Raw genomic sequence first — 26,762 nt, forward strand, 5'->3', positions numbered from 1 at the left:
ACACCAGTTAGAATGGCCATCATTAAAAAATCAGGAAACAACAGGTGCTGGAGAGGATGTGGAGAAATAGGAACACTTTTACACTGTTGGTGGGACTGTAAACTAGTTCAACCATTGTGGAAGTCAGTGTGGCGATTCCTCAGGGATCTCGAACTAGAAATACCATTTGACCCAGCCATCCCATTACTGGGTATATACCCAAAGGACTATAAATCATGCTGCTATAAAGACACATGCACACGTATGTTTATTGCGGCACTATTCACAATAGCAAAGACTTGGAACCAACCCAAATGTCCAACAATGATAGACTGGATTAAGAAAATGTGGCACATATACACCATGGAATACTATGCAGCCATAAAAAATGATGAGTTCGTGTCCTTTGTAGGGACATGGATGAAACTGGAAAACATCATTCTCAGTAAACTATCGCAAGGACAAAAAACCAAACACCGCATGTTCTCACTCATAGGTGGGAATTGAACAATGAGAACTCATGGACACAGGAAGGGGAACATCACATTCCGGGTACTGTTGTGGGGTGGGGGGTGGGGGGGGCGGGGACAGCATTAGGAGATATACCTAATGCTAAATGACGAGCTAATGGGTGCAGGAAATCAACATGGCACATGGATACATATGTAACAAACCTGCACATTGTGCACATGTACCCTAAAACCTAAAGTATAATAAAAAAATAAATAAATAAATAAATAAAAATAAAAATAAAAAATAAAAAGTCTTCTTACCTAGACTTAGTAAAAATCCTGTTTTAAAAAGTAAGTTTTCTAGTTATGTTACCAAAGCTTTTCATTTTTGATTTTACTACCTTTATGGTTTATATAGTTGTTCCTGTATGGCTCATGGCAAGAACTTACTAAACATTATCTGTTTTTAGTAATAATAACATTATTATTTGACAATTACAGGTGATGGAAATCAAAGTCTATGGTGTGGCTCCCTTTAAAAGCTTATGGCTGCCCATGAGTTTATGAGAACCTTTTTTTCACAAAAAGCCTCCATTCCCATTGTTGTTTTCTACTGTCAATTGGAAATGCCCTTGCTGCCTGTCTCAGGTCTAAGCCAACCCAGCCTGGGGTTTGCTGCTTACATGCATAGTGTTCTTCCTCATGGGCTCCACAGAGGTGTGGATCTGATAATTTTTCAGGTGAATAAAATAAAATTGACAAGGATCTGGTAAAGATAATAGGAGAAGAAACTGAGTATGGGAATGGAATTCAGGTTCTCTGAAAAAGCAGCAGTTGAAAGCTGTACATTAAAAAATCAATTCAGATTTTGCAATTTTTCTTCTCTCAAGGGCCAATTTGCTGAGGAAAATATTTTATTTAGATATGTGAAGTCAGCCTTGTTTGCAGTAAACTAAGTAAATTATAAATTAAATGCTAATTTCAAAAGCATTAATTAAACCTTTTGATTAAACCCTTCTGCCCTAAAGAGAAAAAAATTGTTTTTTTTCATAAAAATGCTTTTTTGTGCATTTTTCATGGTTGAATCTTTAGTACTCATCACTGTCTATATTCACACAAGGCTTCTGTGGATTTCAACAAGTAACTGTAATGTTTTAAAAAATTAATTAATACATAATAGATATACATATCTTCTGGGTATAGGTGATGATTTAATACACACTTAAAATGTATAAAGATCAAATTAGTGTAATTTGGATTCTACCACTTAAATATTTGTCTTTTATTTATGCTAAATCCATTCAAATTATTCTCCTCTAGCTCTTTTAAAATATACAAGAGATTATTGTAAACTGTAGTCACCCTATTGATCTATCAAATTCTAGGTCTTAATTCTTCAGTCAAACTGTGTATTTATACCCATTAATCAACCTCTCCTCATCGTCCCTCACCATTGCCCTTCACAGGCACCACTAGTCTCTGTCTTTACGAGATAACTTTTTTAACTTTTGCATGTGAGTGAGAACATATGATATTTGTCTTCCGGTGCTTTGCCTATTTTATTTAATGACTTCCATTTCCATCCATGTTGCTGGAAATGACAGAATTTCATTCTTTTTATGGCTAAAAAATATTCCATTGTGTATATATACCACATTTTATTTACCCATTCATACATTCATGGACACTTAGGTTGATTTCATATGTTGGCCATTGTGAATAGTGCTGAAATACACATGGGAGAGCAGGTATCTCCTTGATATACGATTTCTTTTTCTTTTTGTATATATACCCAGTAGTGGAATTACTGGATCATATGGGAGTTCTATTTTTAGTTTTTTGAGGAACCTTCATATGATTTTCCTTAGTGGCTATACTAATTTACATTTCCATCAACAGTATACAAGAGTTTTCCTTTCTCCACATCCTCACCAGCATCTGTTATTACTTGTATTTTTTAAGCCACTTTAACCAATATGAGATGATATTTTATATGGTAATCATTTCTCTGATGACTGGTGATATTGAACATTTTTTCATATATTTGATGGTCACTTGTGTGTCTTCTATTGAGAACTGTCTACTCAGATTCTTAGCCCAATTTTAATTGGATTTTTTTCCCAAGTAGAGTTGTTTTTGCTCCTTATATATTCTGGTTACTAATCCTTTGTCAGATGAATAATTTGCAAATATTTTCTCCCATTCTGTGGGTTGTCACTTCACTTTGTTGACTGTTTTCTTTGCTGTGAAGAAGCTTGTTAACTTGATATAATATTATTTATCTTTTTTCCTTTGGTGGCCTATGCTTATAAGTTCTTATACAAAAATTCCTTGCCCAGACCAATCTCATAAGCATTTCCCAATGTTTTATTCTAAGAGTTACATAGATTCAGGAGATAGATTTAAGTTTTTAATTCATCTTGATTCAATTTTTATATATGGTGAGAGATAACAGTATAGTTTCATTCTTCTGTATATGATTATTCAGTTTTCCCAGCACCATTTATTGAAGAAACTGTCTTTTCCCCAATGTTTGTTTTTGGTTCTTTTCTCAAAAAAGTAAGTTGGCCATAAGTGCATAGGTTTATATCTAGGCTCGCTATCCTTTCCCACTGGTTTGTGTGTCTATTTTTATGCTTGTACCATGCTGATTTAGTTACTATCGCTTTGTAGTGTATTTTGAAGTCAGGTAGTATGATGTCTCCAGCTTTGTTCTTTTTGCTCAGCATTGTCTATATGAGGTTTTTTGTGGTTCTATATAATTTTTAGAATTGTTTCCATATTTCTATGAAGAAGGACATTGGTATTTTGATAGAAATTGTATTGAATCTATAAGTTTCTTTGGGCAGTATTTTCATTTTAACAATATTAATTCTTTCAATCCACGGGCATGGAATATTTTTTCAATTTTTTGTGTCCTTTCCAATGTCTTTCATCAGTGTTTTATTGTTTTTCTTACATAGCTCTTTCACTTCTTTAGTTAAATTGATTCATAAATATTTTATATTCTTTGTAGCTATTGCAAATGGGATTGCTTTTCTGATTTCTTGTTCAGATTGTTTGCTGTTGATGTATATAAATGGTACTGATTTCTGGATGTTCATTTTGTACCCTGAACTTTACTGAATTTGCATATCATGTTTAACAGTATTTTTGGTGGAAGGTATTTCTAAGTATTACATTTTGTTATCTGAGTAAAAGGCTAATCTGACTCCTTCCTTTTCAATTTGTATGCCTTTTCTTTCTTTCTCTTGTTTAATTGCTCTGCCCAGGGCTTCCAATATCATATTGAATAAAACTGATGAAAGTGGCCATCCTTGTCTTGTTCTTCATCTTTGAGGAAAGACTTTTTTTTTTTCCCCTGTTCAGTACAATGTTCATCTTGGGTTTGTCATATATAGCCTGTATTATTTTAAGGTATTTTCCTTCTATACCCATTTTGTTGAAGGGTTTTAATCATAAAGGAATGTTGAATTTTATTGAATGCTTTCAACATCTATTGAGATGAGAGTATGATTTTTGTTCTTGCTTCTATTAACATAATGCATCATGTTTATTGATTTGCATGTGTTACATTCATCACTTGCATTCCTGGGAAGAATCCCAGTGGTTCATGGTGAATGATCTTTTTAATGTGTTGTTAAATCATATTTGCTTATATTTTGTTGAGGATTTTGGAACTATATTCATCAAGGATATTGGCCTGTAGTTTTCTTTTTTGGTTATGTCTTTGTCTGGTTTTGGATCAGGAAAATGCTAACTTTGCATAACAAGTTTGAAAGCATCTCCTTCTCTTAATTTTTTGAAGAGTTTGAGAAGAATTGTTATTAATTCTCCTTTAAATGTTTGGTAGAATTAAACAGTGAAGCCATCATGTCTTGAGTTTCTCTTTGATGAGAGACTTTTTATTACAGTTTTAATCTTATTACATATTATTTATTTGCTGAGGTTTTCTATTTTGTCGTGGTTCAATCTTGGTAGGTTGTACGTGTCCAGCAATTTACCCATCTCTTCAGGTTTTCCAATTTGTTGACATGTAGATGTTCATAATGGTATCTACTGATCTTTGTGTTCTGTGGTCTGAGTTGTCTTCTTTTTCATTATTGATTTTATTTATTTGGATTTTCCCTATTTTTTCCTTAGTCTAGCTAAAGGTTTGTTGATTTTATTTATCTTTTCAAAAAACCAAGTTATTTAGTTGGTCTTCTGTTTCTGTTTTATTTTCTTTTATAAGGTACCACTTTTAGCTATTTCTGCTCTTATCTTTATTATTTGTCTCCTACTAATTTTTAATTTGCTTTGTTCTTGCTTTTCTAGTTTCTTGAGGTGAATCATTCAGTTGTTTATCTGAAGTCTTTTCACTTTTTTTCTTGTAAACTCTGATGTAAACTTTTTTGAAGTGTATTTCTATAAACTTTCCTCTTAGTACTGTTTTTGCTGTATTGTGTACACTTTGCTATATTGTATTTCCATTTTGATTTGTTTAATTTTTTTAATTACCTTATTAATATCTTCATTGACCCATTGTTAGTTTTGGAGCATGTTGTTTAACTTCTAGGTGTTTGTGTATTTTCCAAGTTCCTCTTGTTAATGATTTCTAAATTTATTCACTTGTGGGCAGAAAAGATAATCGACATGATTTCTACCTTTTTAAATTTGTCAAGACTTATTTTGTGGCTCACAATATGGTCTATTCAAGAAAATGTTTCATGTCCTGATTAAAAGAATGTGCATTGTACAGCAGTTGAGTGAAATGTTCCATAAATGTCCACTAGGCCTATTTGAACTAGTGTGTAGTTTAATTCTGATGTTTCTTTGTTGATTTTTTGTCTGCGTTACCTTCCCATTACTGAGAGTGGAGTGTTGAAGTTTCCTATAATTATTGTATTGTAATCTCTCTCTTCTTTTAGATCTATTAATGTTTGCTTTATATACTTGGGCACTCTGGTGTTGGGCATATGGATACTTAAAATTGTTATGTCCTTTTGATAAACTGAGCCGTTTATCATTTTATGGTGATCCTTTTGTGTGCTTTTAAAGTTATTGATTTGTATTCTATATTACGTGATATAAGAATAGCTACTCCTGCTATTTTTTGGTTTCCAGATGCATGGAATATTTTTTCCACCCCTTCAATTTCAGTCTAAATGTGTCTTTATATGTGAAGTGCTGCTTTCTTTCTTTCTTCCTTTTTTTTGGAATATGCATAATATAGTTGAGTCTTGTTTCTTTATTCATTCAGCCACTCTATGCCTTTTAATTGAAGAATTGAATCCATTTACATTCAGTGTTTTTAATGATAAGTAAGGGCTTACTACTGCCATGTTGTTCTTTGTTTACTGGTTGTTTTGTAACTCCTCTCTTCCTTTCTTCTTTGCTTACTGTGTTTCCTGTGGCTAGGTGATTTTTTCTGGTAGTATGTCTTAATGTGTTGCTTTTGATTTTTAATGAATCTATTACAAGTTTTGCATTGCAGTTACCATGTGGCTTACAAGAAACATCGTATAGATATTATAGATATGACAAGTTATTTTAAATAAAGATGCCATCTTAGATCACAAAAAGAAAAATAATGGAAAGAAATACGCTACACCAACTTTATTTTTAACTACACCTTGACTTTACGTTGTCTCAATTCACGTCTTTTAATGTTGCCTATCTCTTCACAGGTTGCTATTGCTATTATTATTCTTGATAGAGTTGCCTTTGGGCTTTATACTAGAGTTACAAGTGAATTGCACAACACAATTACAATATTAGAGTATTCTGGGTTAGTTCATGTACTTAATTTTACCAGTGTGTTTTATACCTTCTAATGTTTTCAATGTTGGTGGTTTTTTTTTTTTTCCTTCAGATTTTTTTCAGATGGAAGAACTCCCTTTTGCAATTCTTATAAAAGAGCCTGGTGTTGGCAATTTTTTTCAGCTTTTGTTTGTCCGGGAAAGAGTTTCTCTTTCATATGTAAAAGATAGCTTTGTGGGATAAAATATTCTTAAATGGCAGTTACTTCTTTTAGTACATTGAAAATGCCTTCCCACACCTTGTTGGTCTGTGTGGTATTCATTAAGACATCAGCTCCCTGATGAATTGGAGCTCTTTTACAACTTGTTTTCTGCTTACTCTTACTCCTTTTAGAACCCTCTCCTTGTTTTGACCTTGGAAAGTTTGATTAATTCCTGCCTTGAGGTAGTCTTATTTGGGTCAAGTTATGTAGTGTTCTCTAACCTTCCTGTACTTAAATATTTGTCCGTTTTTCAAAATTTGGAAAATTTTCTGTTTAAGTTTTCTACCCCTTGTGTTTGCTCAGCTCCTTCTTAAAAAGCAATAATTCTTAGATTTGATCTTTTGAGGTAGTTTTCTATATCTTGTAGGTAAGCTTACCTTTTCATTCTTTTTTTTTCTTGTCTTATGTATATTATTGAATAGCTCACTGATCATTTTCACACTTGATCCATTCTGCTGGTGAGAGCCTCTAATGTATTTCTCAGTTCAGCAAATGTTTTTCTTAGTTAGAAGATTTCTGTTTGATTTTTAAAATTATTTCAATCTCTTTGTTACATGTGTCTAATAAATGTCTGGACTGCTTTTCTGGGTTATCTTGGAAATCACTGAGCTTCCTTAAAACTGCTATTTAGAATTTTATTAAGAGCATTCACATGCCATGGTCCCAGTGGAGTCAGTCACTGGTTCCTTGCTTTGTTCATTTGAAGAGTTCATGATTCCATTTTTTTTTCTTGTAGATGTATGTCTATAAATTTGCACTGAAGAATTAGTTACTTATTCTAGTCTTTGCTCTCTGTTTTGTTTTGTTTTTTTAGGATATGTTTGCTTAGATTTTTTTTTTTTTTTTGTAATTTGCCTGTTGATGTTTTTATTTTTACCCCAACAAGGTCACTGCCTCCTTTTCAGCACTTGAAGGCCTTTAAGCCTAGGTTTGGCTCAGTTCTAGTAAACAATCAGAATGCTGAAGGTCAGAATGGGAAGGTCCCAAAGCTGGTATTCCATTAGTGTGGGAAGGCTGGCTACAGATGGGTGTTCAGGGAACCTGTGGAACAAACCTTCTACAATGTGATGCTTCTGAACAGCCACTCTGATTTGGCACCTCCTTTAGCAGAGTTATAGAGCAGAGTTTCCAGAGCAGGGGATGGTAGTCCTACCTCCCTCCTTTGTTTAGGGTGATTCTCAGGGATATCCTACCCTTCAGATACTGTTGGTGATTTCTGTGGGTTGAAGTAAGGACAGGTCTCCTGCCAGGGAATCTTAAATGATGGGGAAGCTGGTAGTCCATCTTAATTTCATTTTTCCCTCTCTAGAAATCATGAGTCATAAAATTCTCATGCACTTGATGTGGGGCATTTTCGGGGCAGGGGCATCATGGATATAGAGGTTTGATTCTCTTTCCGTGTGCTTCGAGTCTTTTCACTTCCCTTTGGCTCTGGGAACTGTCTTATCCTCTTATTTGAATTCTGGGATATTGCTGGTGATAATCTCAGTACTATATATTTGTTTTTGGTTTTCTGTGGGGGGATAGTTAAGCCAGGTTGCTTCTTTGTCAGTATTTTGGAACCGGAAGTCTTTCCAAGAAGTAACTGCTTGATGTCATTTTTATATGCCTATTAGGTCAAGTTCTGATTTGAGTTAAATGTGGGATATGCAGTAAATATATAGTTTTCTAGAGAAAGTAAGTTAATTTATAACTTCGAATGGGGGACAAGAATGCTCAATTCAGTGTTATTGCCAAATGTGTTCATATTCTGTCTATATTTTTCTCAGTGAACAATGATAATGCAGTTCTGAGGCCTGAAAAATTCTCACAGTCTCTTACCAAGTCTTTGATCTATCTTGGGGTTTCATTTGTTTCCTTACTGCTAGGAGAAAGGTGTTACTATATACCTCGAAGAGATGCTATAAGGATCTTCTCAAATCATTATTTAAACACTTAGAAAACATGCCCATTTGTTGTTCTACAAGACACAAGTAAGATGATAAATGCTGTGTGTTATATAAATTGTGTCCTAAAATAGAGGTTCATGAATACATTGAATACATATCTGAGAAACTGTGTTAGGACAGTGGTGACTCATGCATTACTAAGGAAAATTTTATCCTGTGATTTTAACTTTTGGAATAATTTAAAACAGAATGTAATCCATACTTATAATTATTTAGGTAGGAATATTTCTCAAAACTGTAAATGCATATTTGCTTACTTAATTAGAAGTGAGAAAATTGCTAGTGATTTCTGTGTTACTCTCCTCCAGACAACGAGGGAGGATGAAGATAGTCATTAATACTTTTGGGAATCAAAGTAAATTAATTACTCATTTATTTTCGAGTACCTGAAGAAACAGTTAAACTTCAGTGGCTAGCCAGTCGGTTCTTTTGGTAATTCTGCTCTTTGTTATGATCTTTTAAATGCGTATTTTCTACATAGTTTCTTTAACAGGGTGAAAGTAAAAGAAAGCTCCCTCATAATAAATACACTTTCACTTCCCTAAAGTAAATAGTAGCTTCCATCATGCTTGAGAGAGGATTGTGCAGACATTTTTCACTGAATATTTAAGCAAAAGACAATAGATTTGTCATTATCAGTATTGTATTAGTCTGTTTTCACACTGCTGATAAAGACATACCCAAAACTGGGAACAAAAAAAGGTTTTATTGGACTTACAGTTCCACATGGCTGGGGAGGCCTCAGAATCATGGTGGGAAGTGAAAGACTCTTACATGGCAAATGCAAAAGAAAGAAGCAAAAGCAGAAAAGCGGAAACACCTGATAAACCCATCAGAGACTTACTATCAGGAGAACAGCACGAGAAAGACCGGCCCCCATGATTCGATTACCTCCCCATAAGTCCCTCCTGAAACACCTGGGAACTCTGGTAGGTACAATTCAAGTTGAGATTTTGGTGAGGACACAGCCAAATCATATCAACTATCATCATAATTTTTTTTTTTTTTTTTGGCCATAGTCATTTTCTCTTAGCTTTTGTGCTTATTTCACTATCATTATTTTTTCCAAGTGAGTTTTAGAAAAATAACTTAAAAAAAGAAGAATAAAAGCTCTAGTCACTTAACTTTAGGTTAATATAATTTGGTAATTTACTAGTAGTTAACCCTCATGCAATCCGTGAAGATTATTTGATGTGAACATATAAATGGCATACTTGGAAGAGTTTTTGTAAAATAAAGTGAACAAGATCTACCCCACCCTTATCCCTGAAGAAGCGAGTCTATCTAGGAAACATAAATCCAACCTTGAAAATGGAAAGTGTATTTACTGATTGTGACCAAATAATTTGTCACTCTTTTCCTTTTTTTAACATCCCATTTAGTGTAAAATTTGAAGGTCATTTAACTGATGAGTTTCACTAAAAATACAAATTATGTTTGGTTTAAAATATTAGACTTGGAAAGTTACTGGTGTCCAGATATTCTGATTTTTCAGCTTTCAGTTCCCAGTTCTGAGTGATTATCTAATCAGTGAATTTCATGAAGCCTAAAATTCTCATCTCATAAAGTCTAAAATGCTCACAAAACCAGGAAAAGAACCTAGGATTACCTCTTTCCTGCCTCAGCTGCCACTCAGCTCCTCCATTTCTTAACAATGGCTCAGCATATATTCGTTTTATAAATTGAAATTCTTGTAAAGTTTCATTTGAAGAAGTAATTCTGCTGATTCCAAAATTTTGAAAGCTGCAGTTATAAACTATTGGGAGCTTACTTACTCAGCAGTTTTGATGTTCCGCCAGAATCCAAAGGCCAGAACTTGAGCACCTTGTTGACAGGTGTGACTACCAGGTCAGAACAGAAGGGGTTCAGGAACTCACATAGGAAATCCTTTGCTACAGAGAAAGCAGGCATAAAATGTTAGAGCAGAATAAAGTTCTACATTCTAGGCAGAGAGGTAAAGTTTCATTAGTTGGAACACCATGAAATGGAACTGACTGTTCTGTATGTTCCAATTAGATTGGTCCCAGGGTGTGGGTTTTTTGATTTTGTAAGCACAAACTGATTAAGGTCTGTTCTTGGTTGCAGAGCTGATGAGAATGTGCTCTTATTTGACAAACAAGTTCTCCTAATGTGCTTTGCCATTTTGTTAAGTATTTAAACACATTATGAGTTGCAGCGTATGGTTTAGATTGGTGGTACTCCAACTGTTATGTACATTGGAATCAGCTGGAGGACTTGTTAAAAGGCAGACTGCTGGTTTCCACCTCCAGTTTCTGATTCAGAGACTGGCTTTGGAAGTGTGGTCCAAGACTGCATTTCTGAGTTACCAGTGATGCTTCTGCTGCTGTTCTAGGAATCACACTTTAAGAATGCATCTCTGGTTTAGAAATGACTATAGTTCACTTTTTAGTTAAATGATTTCTATATACCAAGGTAAAGTATTTTTCTTTCCTAAATGACTTTTTTTTTCTGCCTTAATTCCCATTCCCCCATCCTTTTTCTGTGGAAATTCTTAGCACAATATGTGAAATTTTTACCAAGAAGATCAAAATTTAATCTTACAAAAAGGTATCTAAAAAATCATACAACTAACAATGATGATACAATGAATTATTTTTCTCTAAAGTCAGAATAAGGCAAGTCTGTCCACTGTCACCACTCTTATTTACACTATACTGGAAGTCGTAACCACCAAAATCAGCTATGAAAAATAAAAATGAAAGATGAAGATTGGGGAAAACTCAACATATTTTCTCTTTTTGCAGGAAACATGGCTGTATAAGTAGAAAACTCTGAAGAATTTGCTGTAACAAATATGTTTAGAAAGGTTACAGACTACAATATCTAATTAAAAAGTCCTTTGTATTTCTACATACTAGTAATAAATGCAATTTAAATTTTATAAAAAGTACTATTATAATAGTACTATCTAAAATGAAATACTTCAATATAATCTTACAAAAATTTGAAGGATCTATATACTGAAAAGTAAAAAATATTGATTAAAAAATGAAAGTCATATATAAAAGGAGACATTATTCAATTACCAGATTGGAAGTCTTATATTGTCAGTCCTTCTCAAAAGAATTCATACCCCGCGCGCCCAGCCGTCGGGAGCGCAGCGGCCCCGCTCCCGCAGGGAGCCCCGGGCCCCCACCGCCGCCGGGCGCGGCATTTTTATTCCGGCGACGCTTAAGGGAGCCCGGCCGCGCCCGGTGCATTGTGGGAGCGGCCCGCGGCCCGTTTTCGGGAGGAGGCGGAGGGCGCAAAGCGAGCGGGTGGATCCATGAAGAACCCAGCCAACCCGCAGAGGGAGGGGAGGGGCTGAGCTGTGAGGAGAGCGGACCCAAGAACCATGTCTACGCGGGAGTCCTTTAACCCGGGAAGTTACGAATTGGACAAAAGCTTCCGGCTAACCAGATTCACTGAACTGAAGGGCACAGGCTGCAAAGTGCCCCAAGATGTCGTGCAAAAATTGCTGGAATCTTTACAGGAGAACCACTTCCAAGAAGATGAGCGGTTTCTGGGAGCCGTTATGCCAAGGCTTGGCATTGGAATGGATACTTGTGTCATTCCTTTGAGGCACGGTGGGCTTTCCTTGGTTCAAACCACAGATTACATTTCCCCGATCGTAGACGACCCTTACATGATGGGCAGGATAGCATGTGCCAATGTCCTCAGTGACCTCTATGCAATGGGGGTCATGGAATGTGACAATATGCTGATGCTCCTTGGAGTCAGTAATAAAATGACCGACAGGGAAAGGGATAAAGTGATGCCTCTGATTATCCGAGGTTTTAAAGACGCAGCTGAGGAAGCAGGAACGTCTGTAACGGGCGGCCAAACAGTACTAAATCCCTGGATTGTCCTGGGAGGAGTCGCTACCACTGTCTGCCAGCCCAATGAATTTATCATGCCAGACAATGCAGTGCCAGGGGACGTGCTGGTGTTGACAAAACCCCTGGGGACAAAGGTGGCAGTGGCTGTGCACCAGTGGCTGGATATTCCTGAGAAATGGAATAAGATTAAACTAGTGGTCACCCAAGAAGATGTAGAGCTGGCCTACCAGGAGGCGATGATGAACATGGCGAGGCTCAACAGACAGCTGCAGGACTCATGCACACGTTCAATGCCCACGCCGCCACTGACATCACGGGCTTCGGGATTTTGGGCCATGCGCAGAACCTGGCCAAGCAGCAGAGGAACGAGGTGTCGTTTGTAATTCACAACCTCCCGGTGCTGGCCAAGATGGCTGCGGTGAGCAAGGCCTGCGGAAACATGTTCGGCCTCATGCACGGGACCTGCCCGGAGGCTTCAGGCGGCCTTCTGATCTGTTTACCACGTGAGCAAGCAGCTCGGTTCTGTGCAGAGATAAAGTCCCCCAAATATGGTGAAGGCCACCAAACATGGATTATTGGGATTGTAAAGAAGGGCAACCGCACAGCAAGAATCATAGACAAACCCCGGATCATCGAGGTCGCACCACAAGTGGCCACTCAAAATGTGAATCCCACACCCGGGGCCACCTCTTAATCTAGACAGAAATAGCTGTTTGGTTTTGTTTTTAAATAGATCTATTTCCCTTATCACTTCAATTAAAGACTATAAACAACAAAAATCTCATTGTGTCTACACATCGGGGTGACCTTAGGTCGGTTTGTAAGTGGATACAATTAATAAAATAAAATCCATTGCCTTCTTTTCCTGTTACATTAACTGAAGATGCACCTAATCTTGAGGCAGCTTCTGAGTTGAGAATTATATTGTTATCCAATACTGTTGATTCATTTTGAATCTTTAGACACTTAGCTCTTGCCGCATAGGTTCTTTTTAAAGGTGCTCTCACACAGCACAGACATTACCAGTAGTCGTGTCAAATAGCAGTTGGTGTCTTCATTTTATGTATATTTATCATAGAAGTCTGATGTTTTTTAAAGCGTCTTGAATGGTTTTCTGGAGAGACAGCATTGGTAAGTGGCACATGACAGTATCCCAGTCCTAAGAGGGTTGCATGATTCCTTTGAGTGTTTGATTTGAAAAGCCTAGTCTTGTCTCTCAAGAGCATCTCGGACCCAGAACATTCTCCAGTAGTGCATTCAGTTTAACACAGCAAGTGCTTCACTGCATGGAAAACACTTTGAAGACAAAAAAGAAATCTTATTTCTTTTTTTGTAGCCTTCCTGATATTTACAGTAATACCATTAACTGTTTTATCGACAGCAAAAAAGGATACTTTTTGCAATGTAATTAGATGTTCTATAGTGCTACAAGGAATTGCCTTCCGAATGGAGGTTCATGTGTAATACTCATTTACAATTCAATATATAATTACGCAAATAATTTTTAAATATAATCAGTAATAAAGACTGTTCTGTGGATGGTAGTGTTTAATACATTTTATATTTTGTATAGTGATTTCAGGCCTTTTGTTAAAATCAGCAGCTATTTAGCCTAATTCTTAGCATTATTTTGTCCTTTGCGCCAGTACTTTTTTGTGCACGCTTTTTGTGATCTGTGTTAAAAACCTGCATTGCCAACATTGCAGCTCGAACTTAAACTTGTTATTCAAATAAATATTTAATTTTTTAAGTTGCTCTTGTATAATCAGATGCCCCTTTTAGTATTATTTTAGAAGCGTTGGGAGGGCTTTGCCTAAAGTACAATTTATCGGGAAAAACTAGATTTTAGTTTTATAAAACCTTTAAGTCTTTCATGGGACCTATATTTTCTTGAATTAAATTTTGTAGTTCTAGAATAAATAGGCAATCTAAAAAGGTGTTCTCTGTGTTTGGTAAAGTGGAGGCTTCCTTATATTTTAACCTACTAAGCAATGAGGAGGGATTCCTGTCATTAAGCACAAGGGCACTGGATCCTCAAGTGCCCATCTTCATGAGAGAAAAAGCAGCACATCCTGCACGTTTCTGGTGCCTCCTGCTCACAGGCACCAAAGCCACAGATGTAAACTGACTTCTTGCCAAAGGAAATGACCCCTGGGAAGATCAAACTCCTGGAAGAGGCTTGAACTCAGACGCGCCCTCCTCCAGGAACCAGCGGGCAGGGCAGCCTTCATGCATGTGTAACTGGACCTCCAGCCATAAGTATGGTGTGCAGTATGGAAGAGCCTGCTACGGAACTGAAATTGATTGGACATTTTATAGGAATTGATACAGATGTTGGTCCTCAAAAGCTACAAACCAGTGGTCTGCAAAATAAAGTGTGTTGGAAACCTCTGAGTAAGAAAAAAAAAAAAGAATTCATTGATTTAATGCAATCACAATCAAATTTCAAGAATTATTTTGGTAGATGTTGATAAACTATTTCTAATACATATGTATATATAGAAAGAGCAAGGGGATTAGAAAAATGAAAAGGAATGAGAGTAGACAAAATAATTTTGAGAAAAAAACCCACAAAATTGGAGGACTCACATTACCCAATTTCATGACTTATCATAAAAATATAGTAACCATGGCAGTAGGTATTGGCTAAAGCATGTACGCATGGAGCCAAACATGGTGGCTTGAACATATAATCCCAGCTACTCAGGATGCTGAGGTGAGAGAATCACTTGAGCCCAAGAGTTTAAGACTGGCCTGGACAACATAGCACTATCCCATATTAAAAAACAGTAAATAAATTCTGAAAAGAATAGACACATCAGTCAGTGGAACTGAATACAGAAACAAAAACCTGCCCTATACAAATACAGCAAGCTCACGTGAACAAACATGAAAAGGCAATTCAATGAAGAAAAAATGAATAATTCATCATCTCAATGCCAATAAAGAGAATCTTAGCCTATATCTCTCATCTTAGACACAAAGCCTTAAAATAGATTATAAAACTAAATATAAAATCTAAAACTATAAAATCGCTAGAAAAAAAGACAGAAATATATATGTGTGACTTCAGGCCAGGCGTGGTGGCTTGCGCCTGTAATCACAGCACTTTGGGAGGCTGAGGCGAGTGGATCACGAGGTCAGGAGATCGAGACCATCTTGGCCAACATGGTAAAACCGCGTCTCTACTAAAATACAAAAAATTAGCCAGGTGTGGTGGCACATGCCTGTAATCCCAGTACTTGGGAGGCTGAGGCAGCGGAATCACATGAACCCGGGAGGCGGAGGTTGCTGTGAGCTGAGATTGTGCCACTGCACTCCCGCCTGGTGACAGAGCAAGACTCCATCTCAAAAAATATCTATATCTATATCTGTATGTAGATATAGATATATCTGTGTGACTTTAGTTGGGCAAAGAGTTTTAGATATGACACCAAAAGCATGATGAATAAAAGAAAAAAATTGATTGGATTTCATTAAAATTACAAATTTTGGCATAGTGAAAGATAACTGTTTAGAGAAAGAAAAGGCAAAAACACACTCTGAGAAAAATATTTGGAAATTATAGTTGATATGGTTAGGCTTTGTGTCTCCACCCAAATCTCATCTTGATAAATTGTTATCCCCGGTTGTTGAGGGAGAGACTTGGTGGGAGGTGATTGGAACATGGGGGTGGTTTTTCCCATGCTGTTCTCATGATAGTGCGTGAATTCTCATGAGATCTGATGGTTTTATCAGTGGCAATTTTTCCTGCCTTGCTCTCATTCCCTCCTGTGGCCTTGTGAAGAAGGTACCTGCTTCCCCCTCAGCTTCTGCCATGATTCTAATTTTCCTGAGGCCCCCCCCAGCCATTCAGAACTGGGAGTGAATTAAACTTCTTTCCTTTATTAATTACCCAGTCTCAGGTATTTCTTTATAGCAGTGCAAAAGCTAATTAATACATTAAATTAGTACTACAGAGAGTGGGGTATTGCTATAAAGATACACAAAAATGTGAAAGTGATTCTGGCTCTGAGTAGTGGGCAGAGGTTGGAACAGTTTGGAAGGCTCAGAAGACAGGGAAATGTGGGAAAGTTTGGAACTTCCTAGAAACTTGTTGAATGCTTTTGACCAAAATGCTGATAGTATGGACAATGAAGTCTGGGGTGAGGTAGTCTCAGACAGAGATGAGAAACTTATTGGAAATTGGAGCAAAGGACACTCTTGCTATGCTTTAGCAAGGAGACTGGTGACATTTTGCCCCTGCCCTAGAGATCTGTGTAACTTTACATTTGAGAGAGATCATTTAGGGTATCTGGCAGAAGAAATACCTAAGTGGCAAAGCATTCAAGAGGAAGCAGAGAATAGAAGTTTGGAAAATATGCAGCCCAATCATGATGTTTTAAAGAAAAACCCATTTTCTAGGGAGAAATTCAAGTTGGCTGCAGAAATTTCGATAAGTAACAAGGAGCCAAATGTTAATTTTCAAGGCAATGTGAAAAATGTCTCCAGGGTATATCGGAGACCTTCACAGCATCCCTCCTCTCATCACAAGCCCAGAGGCCTAGGAAGGAAAAAAGATTTCATGGGCCAGGCCCAGGGACTTCCACTTTGTGCAGCCTCAGGACTTGGTGCTTTCTGTCCCAGCTGCTCCACGTCCAGCCATGGCTAAAAGAGGCCAAGGTACAGCCCTTGCCATTGCTGCAGAGCGTAAGAGCCCCAAGTCTTGGCGGCTTCCACATGGTGTTGGGCCTGTGGGTGCACAGAACTCAAGAATTGAAGTTGGGAAACTTCAGCCTAGATTTCAGAGCATGTGTGGAAATGCCTGCATGTCCAGGCAGAAGTCTACTGCTGATATGGTCATGGATAACCTCTGTCAGGGCAGTGCAGAAAAGGAATGTGGGGTTGGAGCACCCATATACAGTTCCCACTGAGGCACTGCCTAGTGGAACAGTGAGAAGAGGGCCACCATCCTCCAGACCCCAGAATGGTAGATCCACTGACAGCTTGCACTGTGCATCTGGAAAAGCCACAGGACTCAATGCCAGCCTGTGAAGAAATTGCACGAGGCCATGGGAGCCCAACCCTTGCATCAGCATGCCCCCAAATGTGAAGGGGAGTCAAAGGAGATCATTTCGGAGCTTTACATTTTAATGACTGCCCCACAGGATTTTGGATTTGCATGGGGCCTGTAGCTCCTTTGTTTTGGTCAATTTCTCCCATTTGGAATAGAAGAATTTACCCAATGCCCATACCCCCATTGTATCTAGGAAGCAACTAACTTGTTTTTGATTTTACATCCTCAAAGGTGGCAAGGAATTGCCTTCTCTCAGATGAGACTTTGGACTGTGGACTTTTGTGTTAATGCTGGAATGAATTAAGATGTTGGGGGACTGTTGGGAAGGCATGATTGGTTTTGAAATGTGAAAGGGACATGAGATTTTGGGAGGGCCCAGGGGTGAAATGATACGGTTAGGCTTTGTGTTGCCACCCAAATCTCACCTTAAATTATAATCTCCAGGTGTTGAGGGAGAGACCTGGTGGGAGATAATTGGATCATGTGCGTGGTTTTCCTCATGCTTTTCTCATGAGAATGAGTGAGTTCTCACGAGATCTGATAGTTTTCTACATGGCAGTTTTTATTCCTTTGCTCTCACTCCCTCCTGCCACCTTTTGAAAAAGGTGCCTGCTTCCCCTCCACCTTCCTCCATGATTGTAAGTTGCCTGAGGCCTCCCAGCCATGTGGAACTGTGAGTCAATTAAATCTCTTCTCTTGATAAATTACCTAGTCTCAGGTATTTCATTATAGCAGTGCGAAAATGTACTAATACAATATTTCTGACAAAGGACTTGTATCTAAACTATAGAAACAATTATCAAAGCACATCAATAAGAAAAATAAACAATGGACCAAATATGTGAACAGACACTGCATCAGAAAGATATGTGATGGCAAATAATTACATGAGTAGATGATCTACATTATAATCTATTAGAGAAATGCAAGTTAAAACCACAATAAGATACCAAAGTATACATGTTAGACTGCCTTAAAAAGCTACAACAGAGGTAAAGAAATTGAATTAGTAACCAAAAAACTTCCCACCAAGAGAAACTCAGGCCAAGGTGGTTACACTAGCAAACTTTAGCAAACATTTAAAGAAGAAATAATGCAATACTCCACACATTGCAATACTTCACAATCTTTTTCAGAATAAAAATGAGATACACTTCTCAGTTAATTCAATGACAACAGTATTACCCTTATACAAAAAGCAGATAATCGTTACAATAAAAGAAAATGACAAATAACTCTATTAAATGTAGACAAAAATATTCAACAAAATTTCTGTGAACAAAATTTAATGATATACAAAAAGGATTATCAGTATGACTAATTAGAACTTATCCCAGAAATGCAAGATTAGTTTAACATCAGAAAATGAGTTATGTAGTATACCATATTAATACAGTAAAGAAAAAAATGGCTTTAATCATCTCAGTAGATAAAGAGAAAGCATTTGACAAAATGAAATATCAATTCATGATTTAAAAACAAACAAATTTTTTTAAAAGACATTCTTGACAAAGTTGGAATAGAAGAGAACATCCTTGACATAAAGGGCTCTTACAAAAAATAAAAAGCAAATATACTCAATGGTGAAAGATTGAATGCCTTTCCCATAAATCAGTAAAAAGGTGAAGATATTTGCTCTCTGCATTCCTATTAAACTTAGTACTGGAAGAATCACTGCATGCAATAAGAGAAGCGAAAGAGGCCAGGCGCGGTGGCTCATGCCTGTAATCCCAGCACTTTGAGAGGCCGAGGCAGGCGGATCATGAGGTCAGGAGATCGAGACCATCCTGGCTAACACGGTGAAACCCTGTCTATACTAAAAATACAAAAAATTAGCCTGGCGTGGTGGCAGGCGCCTGTGGTGCCAGCTACTCGGGAGGCTGAGGCGGGAGAATGGCGTGAACCCAGGAGGCGGAGCTTGCAGTGAGCCAAGATCGTGCCACTGCACTCCATCCAGCCTGGGCGACAGAGCGAGACTGCGTCTCAAAAAAAAAAGAAGAAGCAAAAGAAATAAAAGGCACCCAGAATGAGAATTAAGAAGTAAAACAGTATTCACTGGCAAATGACATGATCTTGTTTGTAGACTATTTTTTAAAAATCCACAAAATGTTATTAGGATTAATAAGCAACTACAACAAGGTGGCAGAAGATAAGTAGACAAAACAATTATCTTTTACATATGAGCAATGAATAATCTGAAAATGAAATAAAGAATATAATTCATAATGAAAATGGGAATAAGATTCAATTAGAAATACATATTAAAATTTGTGAACTTCAACTAAAGCAGTGCCAAGAGATAAATTTACAGAACCGAATACATTAGATAAGAGGAAAAGTATAAAATCAATAACCTAAGCTTCTTCCTCCAAGAACTAAAATTAGAATGGCAAAGCAATATTAAGATAAGCAGAAGTAAAATAAAAAGAGCAGAAATTAATAAAATTAAAAACCAGAACAGAATAGAAAATAACAAAAACCTTATTTTTTGGAAAGAATAACACAAACTTCCAAGACAACTGAGAAATAAAAATACATAAAATATAGATTACCAACAACAAGAATAAAATGAGGACAATACTGTAGGCCCAGCAGACATCAAAATAATATGAAAATACTACAGATGACATTACACATGAATTTTAAATGACCAATTTTCGAAAGCACAAACCACCAAAACTCATCCATTACAAAATAAATGCATATTTACAAAACTTCAAATAGTTTTATAACCAATAAGGACATTGAATTTTTAACTTTAAATCTCTTAAATGATAAATATCTGGGCTCAGTTGGTTTTACTGGAAAATTCGACTATATATTTAAAGAAGAATTAACATTTCTACACAATCTCCTGAAGAAAATAAAAGAGGAAGAAATATTTCTCAATAGGTTTTATGAAGTTAATATTACTCTGATACTAAAACCACATAAAGATGGTATGAAAAAATGTAGATGCATACCTCTCATAAATATAATTTCAAGATTCTCAAAAGAATGCTAGCAAATAGAATTTAGCAATATATAAAAATAATTATACACCACGAGTAAGTGGTGTTTATTACAAGGATGCAACATTGGTTTGATATTTGAAAATCAATCCAAGTAATCTACCATTTGACAGTTGAAAGAAACAATATATGATTATATTAACGCAGAAAAATTTGAATTAATTCATCATTGCTTTATTTAAAAACTCAGATAAACATATACAAATTGATTTTATTACTATATACTAGCATTAAACACACATATACAAAATATAAAAAATAGAGTTTACAATCACTGAAAAAAATAAAATATGTATAAATCTAACAAAAAATGTACATAACTGACCTTCAGAAAAGAAAAAATACTACAAAAAGCTGGTGAAATAAATCAAGGAAAGTCACACTGTATTTATATTTTGGAAAACTCAACATAGTAAAGACTTCAATTCTCCCCTAGCTGGTATACCTATTTTAAAAAATTCAAGAAAAACCTCTGTCAAAATGACAGCATTATTTTTAGGTATAACTAAGATTATTCTAAAATTCATATAAAAACGATAACAAGAAAAACTCCTAGAATAGTCAAACAACTTTGAAAATGAAGAATGCAGTGGGAGAAATGATTCTCCAGTTTTTAAAAACTTATTATATAACTACAGTCGTCAATATTGTATGGTATTGGTGGAAATTTAGATACAATAGATCAATGAAACAGTTTCAAATTCTGACACTTAGGAATTCATTGACTGAAATACAAAATATATTCATAAACTTCAACGATAGACTAGATCAAACAGCGTAAAGAATCTCAGAGCTTGAATACCACGACTTTTGAAAGAAGAAGCCCAAAAATTGCCCGATGCAGGTGTAGCAAGATGAAAAAGCAACTCAGTGGAACTTTGAAAAGTGGCTTTTTCATCAGATTGTGAGAGAACAATTGGACAATTACAAGCAACAACAATAACAACAAAAATTAAACTTGACCTACATCTCACACCTTGTATAAAAATTAATGCAAAATGAACATGTAAATTTAAACTAAAATTCTTTTAGAAAAAGTTAGAACACTTTCAGAATCTAGGACTAAGCAAAGAATTGTTGACACCAAAAGCAAAATTCATTAAAGGAAAAAATTGATTAATTGAACTTCATCAAAATTAAAAATTTTGCTCTGTGAAAGATCTTGTTTAGAGAATGAAAACACAAGCTACAGACTTGGAGAGAGTATTTGCAAACCAGATATCTGAAGAACTAGGGTCTATCTCTCTATCTTCTATCAGTCTATCGATCTACCTATCATCTATCCATCTATCTATCTATCTATCTATCTATCTATCTATCTATCTATCTATCATCTATCCATCCATCCATCCATCTATCTTCTAATCTATCTATCTAGTAAGCACATAAAATGATGGCACAATATCATTATTAGAGAAATCCAAACCAAAACCATAATGAGATGTCATTGTACACCTATCAGAATGGCTAAAGCAAAAAATACTGGCAATATCAAGTGCTGGTGGAGATGAAGAGAAACTGGATCATCTATACATTGCTGTGAAGAAGTCAAATGGTACATCCATCCTGGAAAACAATTTGGCAAATTCAAATTCTAAAGAAAAACATGCAATTTTCCTTTGATACAGTCATTGAACTCCTGAGCTTAATCTAGAGAAACAAAGATTATGTTTATCCAAAAACCTGTAATAGTCAAAAACTAAAAACAAATAAGAAATGCTTAAATTATAGTACATCTATAACATTAAATACAATTCAGCAACAAAAAGGAAGAAACTATCGATAAACACAAGAAATAGGTTGAGTCTCCAGAGAATTATGATGAATGATGAAAGTCAATAACAACAAATTATGTATAATCCAATTCAATTTATATAATATACTTGAAATAAAAAAATATGAAAATGATAGGGGCTTTAAGATGGCTGACTAAATGTATCTGGTACTTGCCTCTTCCACAGAGAGGAACCAAAACGGTAAACAGATAATCACACTTTAAATAGATCATCTAAGAGAGAACATTGAAATTCAACAGAGAAATGATGGGAAGCACCACAAACAAGGAAGGAGAGGGAAGGGAGGAAGCCTGTTTGGCCAGGATAGGCTGGAACTCTGGACGGGCTCCCTGATGCAGGGAAAGGGTGAGTGAAAGACACCCAGTGATCCACATTCCAACTATGAGTCCTACAATCCTAGCCATGAGAGAGCCCCTCGGCCTTCATGGGACCTGAGACTAACACAGGAAGCTGCCTGGAGACCAAAAGAAGGTATTGCTGCAGAGGTAGCTCATACTGGGTCCCACAAACTCCCAAGTCCTAAGCAGTATGGTGCCACTTTGAAAGCCCATCCTGCACTAGACTGCATCCTGCCCTGGGGTACAACAGCCTCTGAATCCCTACATCCCTAGAGCCCCACTGACACTCCCTCACCACAGCTGCCACCACTGGGGCCAACTGCCAGTAACCTAGCCCACCTACAGCATAAGGGCAGCTATGCATTTTCAAATGCCTTGAGGACAAATTCCACTGCCTATAACATCCACTGCTACAGACTTCTGTGAAGCTGAGGCATGAATGAAGCGTGTGCCCCACTGACATCTGATGGCTGCTTCCACTGCAAGCAACTCTGCCTTCCTCAGTAATACAACCACAGAACAGCGGCTGCTGCCCCCAACTGAGCGCTCCACTGCGGGCCTGGCTCTACCCTGTTCCTGCCTATAAAAGCCAGTCCCTACACGCACCACTGGGAGGCTTGAGGGTAAGTCTCTTCAGCCCAGCTCCACCCACACCAGGTACCTGAACATGCCAACAAAGGAACTGGGGATCACCTAGCCCAGCCCACAATTTGCACCTGAGCATTCCTTTCAGCATTTGAGGTCAGGTCCACACCACCTTTCACTACCATGACAGCTTGCAAACCACTCACATGCAGCACCTGTGGGCCTGAGGACTGGTGCACCCAGCCCTCTGTAGACACCACCACCCCCAGTGCAGACCACCTGGGTCTCAAGGGACATGGGCAAATATTTAAAAATTGAAATCATATTAAATATCTTCTCAAACTACAATGGAATAAAGCTAGAAATCAGTAACAAGAACTTTGCAAACTGTACAAGTACATGGAAATTAAACAACATGCTGTCGAATATCCATTAGGTCAAGGAAAAAAATTAAGAAGTAAATAACAAATTTTCTTGAAACAAACTAAAATAAAAACGCAACATACAAAAAACCTATGAGATATTGCAAAAGCAGTACTAAGAGGGAAGTTTATAGCAATAAACACCTACATCAAAAAAGTAGAAAGATTTCAAATACACAATTTAATGATGCACCTCAAGGAACTAGAAAAGCAAGAACAAATCAAAGCCAAAATTAGTAGAAGGAAGGAAATAATAAAATTCAGAGTAGAACTAAATAAAATACAACAAAACACAAAATAAAAGATCAATGAAATTAAATGTTGGTGTTTGAAAAAAATGAAAAAAATGGATAAACCATTTGATAAACTAACAAAAGAGAGAGAGAAGACCCACATAAAATCAGAAATGAAGTAGGACATGTTACAACTGATAACACAGACTGATACATCTGAGACTATGATGAACAACTATATGCTTAACAAACTGGAAAACCTAGAATAAATGTATAAATTCCTGGAAATATACAATCTGCTAAGATTGAATCAGAAAGAAACAGAAAACCTGCACAGACCAATAATCAGTAATGAGATTGAATCAGTAATTAGAAGTCTTCCAACAGATCAAAGTCCAGGATCAGAGAGCTTTACTACTGATTTGTGCCAAACTTTCAATGAAGGACTAACACAAAATCTCCTCAAATTGTTCCAAAAAAAATGAAGAGGAGAGAATTATCCCTAACTCAATGTGTGAGGCCAGAATTACCTTAACACCAAAACCAAATAAAGACATAACGAAAACAAAAACTGAAAGCCAATATCCTTGATGAATAGATGCAAAATTCTCAACAAAATACTAGAAAAATGAATCCAACAGCACACTCAAACATAATACCCCATGTTCAAGTGGGATTTATTCAAGTTTCATACTCTAATCAATAAATGTGATACATAACATCAACAGAATGAAGAAAAAAAAACACGAGCATCTCAGTAGACATATAAAAAGTACTTGATAAAATTTAACATCCCTTCATTATAAAACTCAACAAACTAGGCACAGAAGCAACATAGCTCAACATAATGAAGCCTATATGGGACAAATCCACTGTTAACATGGTACCAAATGAGGAAGAGCTGAAAGTCTTTATCCTGAGAATCGAACAAGACAGGATACCCACTTTCAGTACTTTAATTCCACAAAGTACTGGAAGTCCTAGCCAAAGCAATCAGGCAAAAGAAAAAAAAAATAATTGACATTCAATTTAGGAAAGAAGTCAAACTTTCCCTTTTTACTGACAATATGGTCTTATATCTGCAAAAAACCTAATGACTCAGTAAAGTTGCAATGGATGCAAAGTCAACATACAAAAATTGTTACTATAGAGAGTAAATAGATATCTGAGGCAGGTAAGAGTATGTGTGGGGGTGAGGGTATGAAGGGAGGTTTATCCATAGGTAGAAACATACAGTTAGATAGAAGACAAAAGTTTCAATGTGCGATAGCAGAGTAGGGCGACTATAGTTAGCAACAAATATTGTGTATTTCAAGGTAGCTGGAGAAGATAACTTGAAATGTTCTGAACATATAAAAATAATAAGTACTGAAGGTGATGCATACCCCAGATACCCTGACTTGATCATTCCAATTCTATGCATGTAACAAAAATCACGTGTAGCACATAAATATGCAAAATATTATGTATTTAAAAAACTTCTTCCAAAAAGTTACAGCAATAGAAAACAGTTAGTAGTTGCTAGTGGATAAGGAGGAAGAGAAGGGAAGTGGACGTAGCTAAAATTGGGCAACATGAGTTACCTTTTGGTGATGAAACTCTTCTGTACCTTTACTGTATCAGTGTATGTTGATGGTAATAGTATAGTATAATTTGCAAAATGAAACCATTTGGGAAACTGGGGAGATGGGGCAAAACAACTCTCTATACTACATCTTACAATCGCATGTGAATATGCAATTATTTCAAAATGAAATGATTAATCGAAGCTAGCAGTTGTATTTCTATACACAATTAACAATCCCAAAACATCACAGAATACAACTTAATTCACAGCAGCATGAAAAGAGTAAAATATGTAGCAACAAAATTAACACAAAGTACAAAAGAAATGTATTGCTTATACACTGAAAGTGACAGAATATTGTCGCAGTAAATAAAGGAATACTTATATAAATAAAGGAATATTTTGTATTCATGGGTTGGAGGACTCATTAATGTCAAGATGGCAATTGTCCCCAAATTTATCTATAAATTCAACATAATACCTATCAAAATTCCAGCAGACATTTTTATAGAAATTACAAGCTGATCCAAATACTTATATAAAGATACATAATAATCTAGAATAACCAATTTTTAAAAATTAAAGTTGGAGGACTTCCACTCCACACCCAACACTTTAAAGCTGTAGTTATCTAGACAGTATGGTACTAGCATAAGACTAGACATGTAGATCAAGATATCTATACTGATTAAATTGAGAGGCCAAAAACAAATCATTATATTTAAGGTCTACTGATTTTCAACAAAGGATATACATCAACTTATTGGGAAATCATACACTTTTCAAGTAAAGTTGCCAGAACAATTAGATATTCATGCACAAATAATAAATCGTATACAACGACTGTGTAATTCACAATGTTTTCAATCACACAGATAACTTTTAAAAATTGATTTTGTATTGAATAATAAAGTCAATACATTTCAATAGCTTTGTATCATAAATATATTTTTTGGCTGTAACATAATTAAAATAGAACAAAATTTATGTATGTTTACATGTTAAGAAATATTATTTCCAAATAATCTCTGAATAAATTAGAAAGGGAAAATGATCAAACTGAGTGATTAAAATGCTACTTATAGAAAATTGGATACAGTTAAATTAGTATCTTGAGTGGAAGGCTGCAGTCTTAAAATCTTACTTAAAAAAAGAAAATCAGTGACTGAATTACCTATTTTGAGTCAGAAAAAGACCAAAAGAAAACATGGATAAAATAGAAGAAATAAAATGATTAAAACTGAAAAGATTCATTACATAGGAAACAAATGTATAACAGTGAAAATAAAAAAAAGTACGTTTGTTAAAAAGCTTCATAAATTATCAATTTTCCTAAAAATTGACTAAGAAAATAAAAAGAGGGATTGAGATGAAATAGAATTAAAAATTATACATGAATACAGATGTGACAAACATTAAAAAGATAGTAAAAAAATTGCTTCAATATATTTGAATATTTACGTGGAATTAACAAATAAAAGAGATACAACTAACATATATAACAAAGAACTACCATAAGAAAACAAAATAT

General features: G+C 36.0%; 1 pseudogene; it reads left to right on the plus strand.

The window, feature by feature from the left end:
• The first annotated feature begins 11,443 nt into the window (after window positions 1-11,443).
• On the plus strand, window positions 11,444-13,196 carry LOC116468765 (selenide, water dikinase 1-like; annotated as a pseudogene).
• Window positions 13,197-26,762: the final 13,566 nt, after the last annotated feature.

Source organism: Hylobates moloch, unplaced genomic scaffold (assembly GCF_009828535.3).
Source record: "Hylobates moloch isolate HMO894 unplaced genomic scaffold, HMol_V3 SCAFFOLD_2, whole genome shotgun sequence".
Taxonomy (NCBI): Eukaryota; Metazoa; Chordata; class Mammalia; order Primates; family Hylobatidae; genus Hylobates; species Hylobates moloch.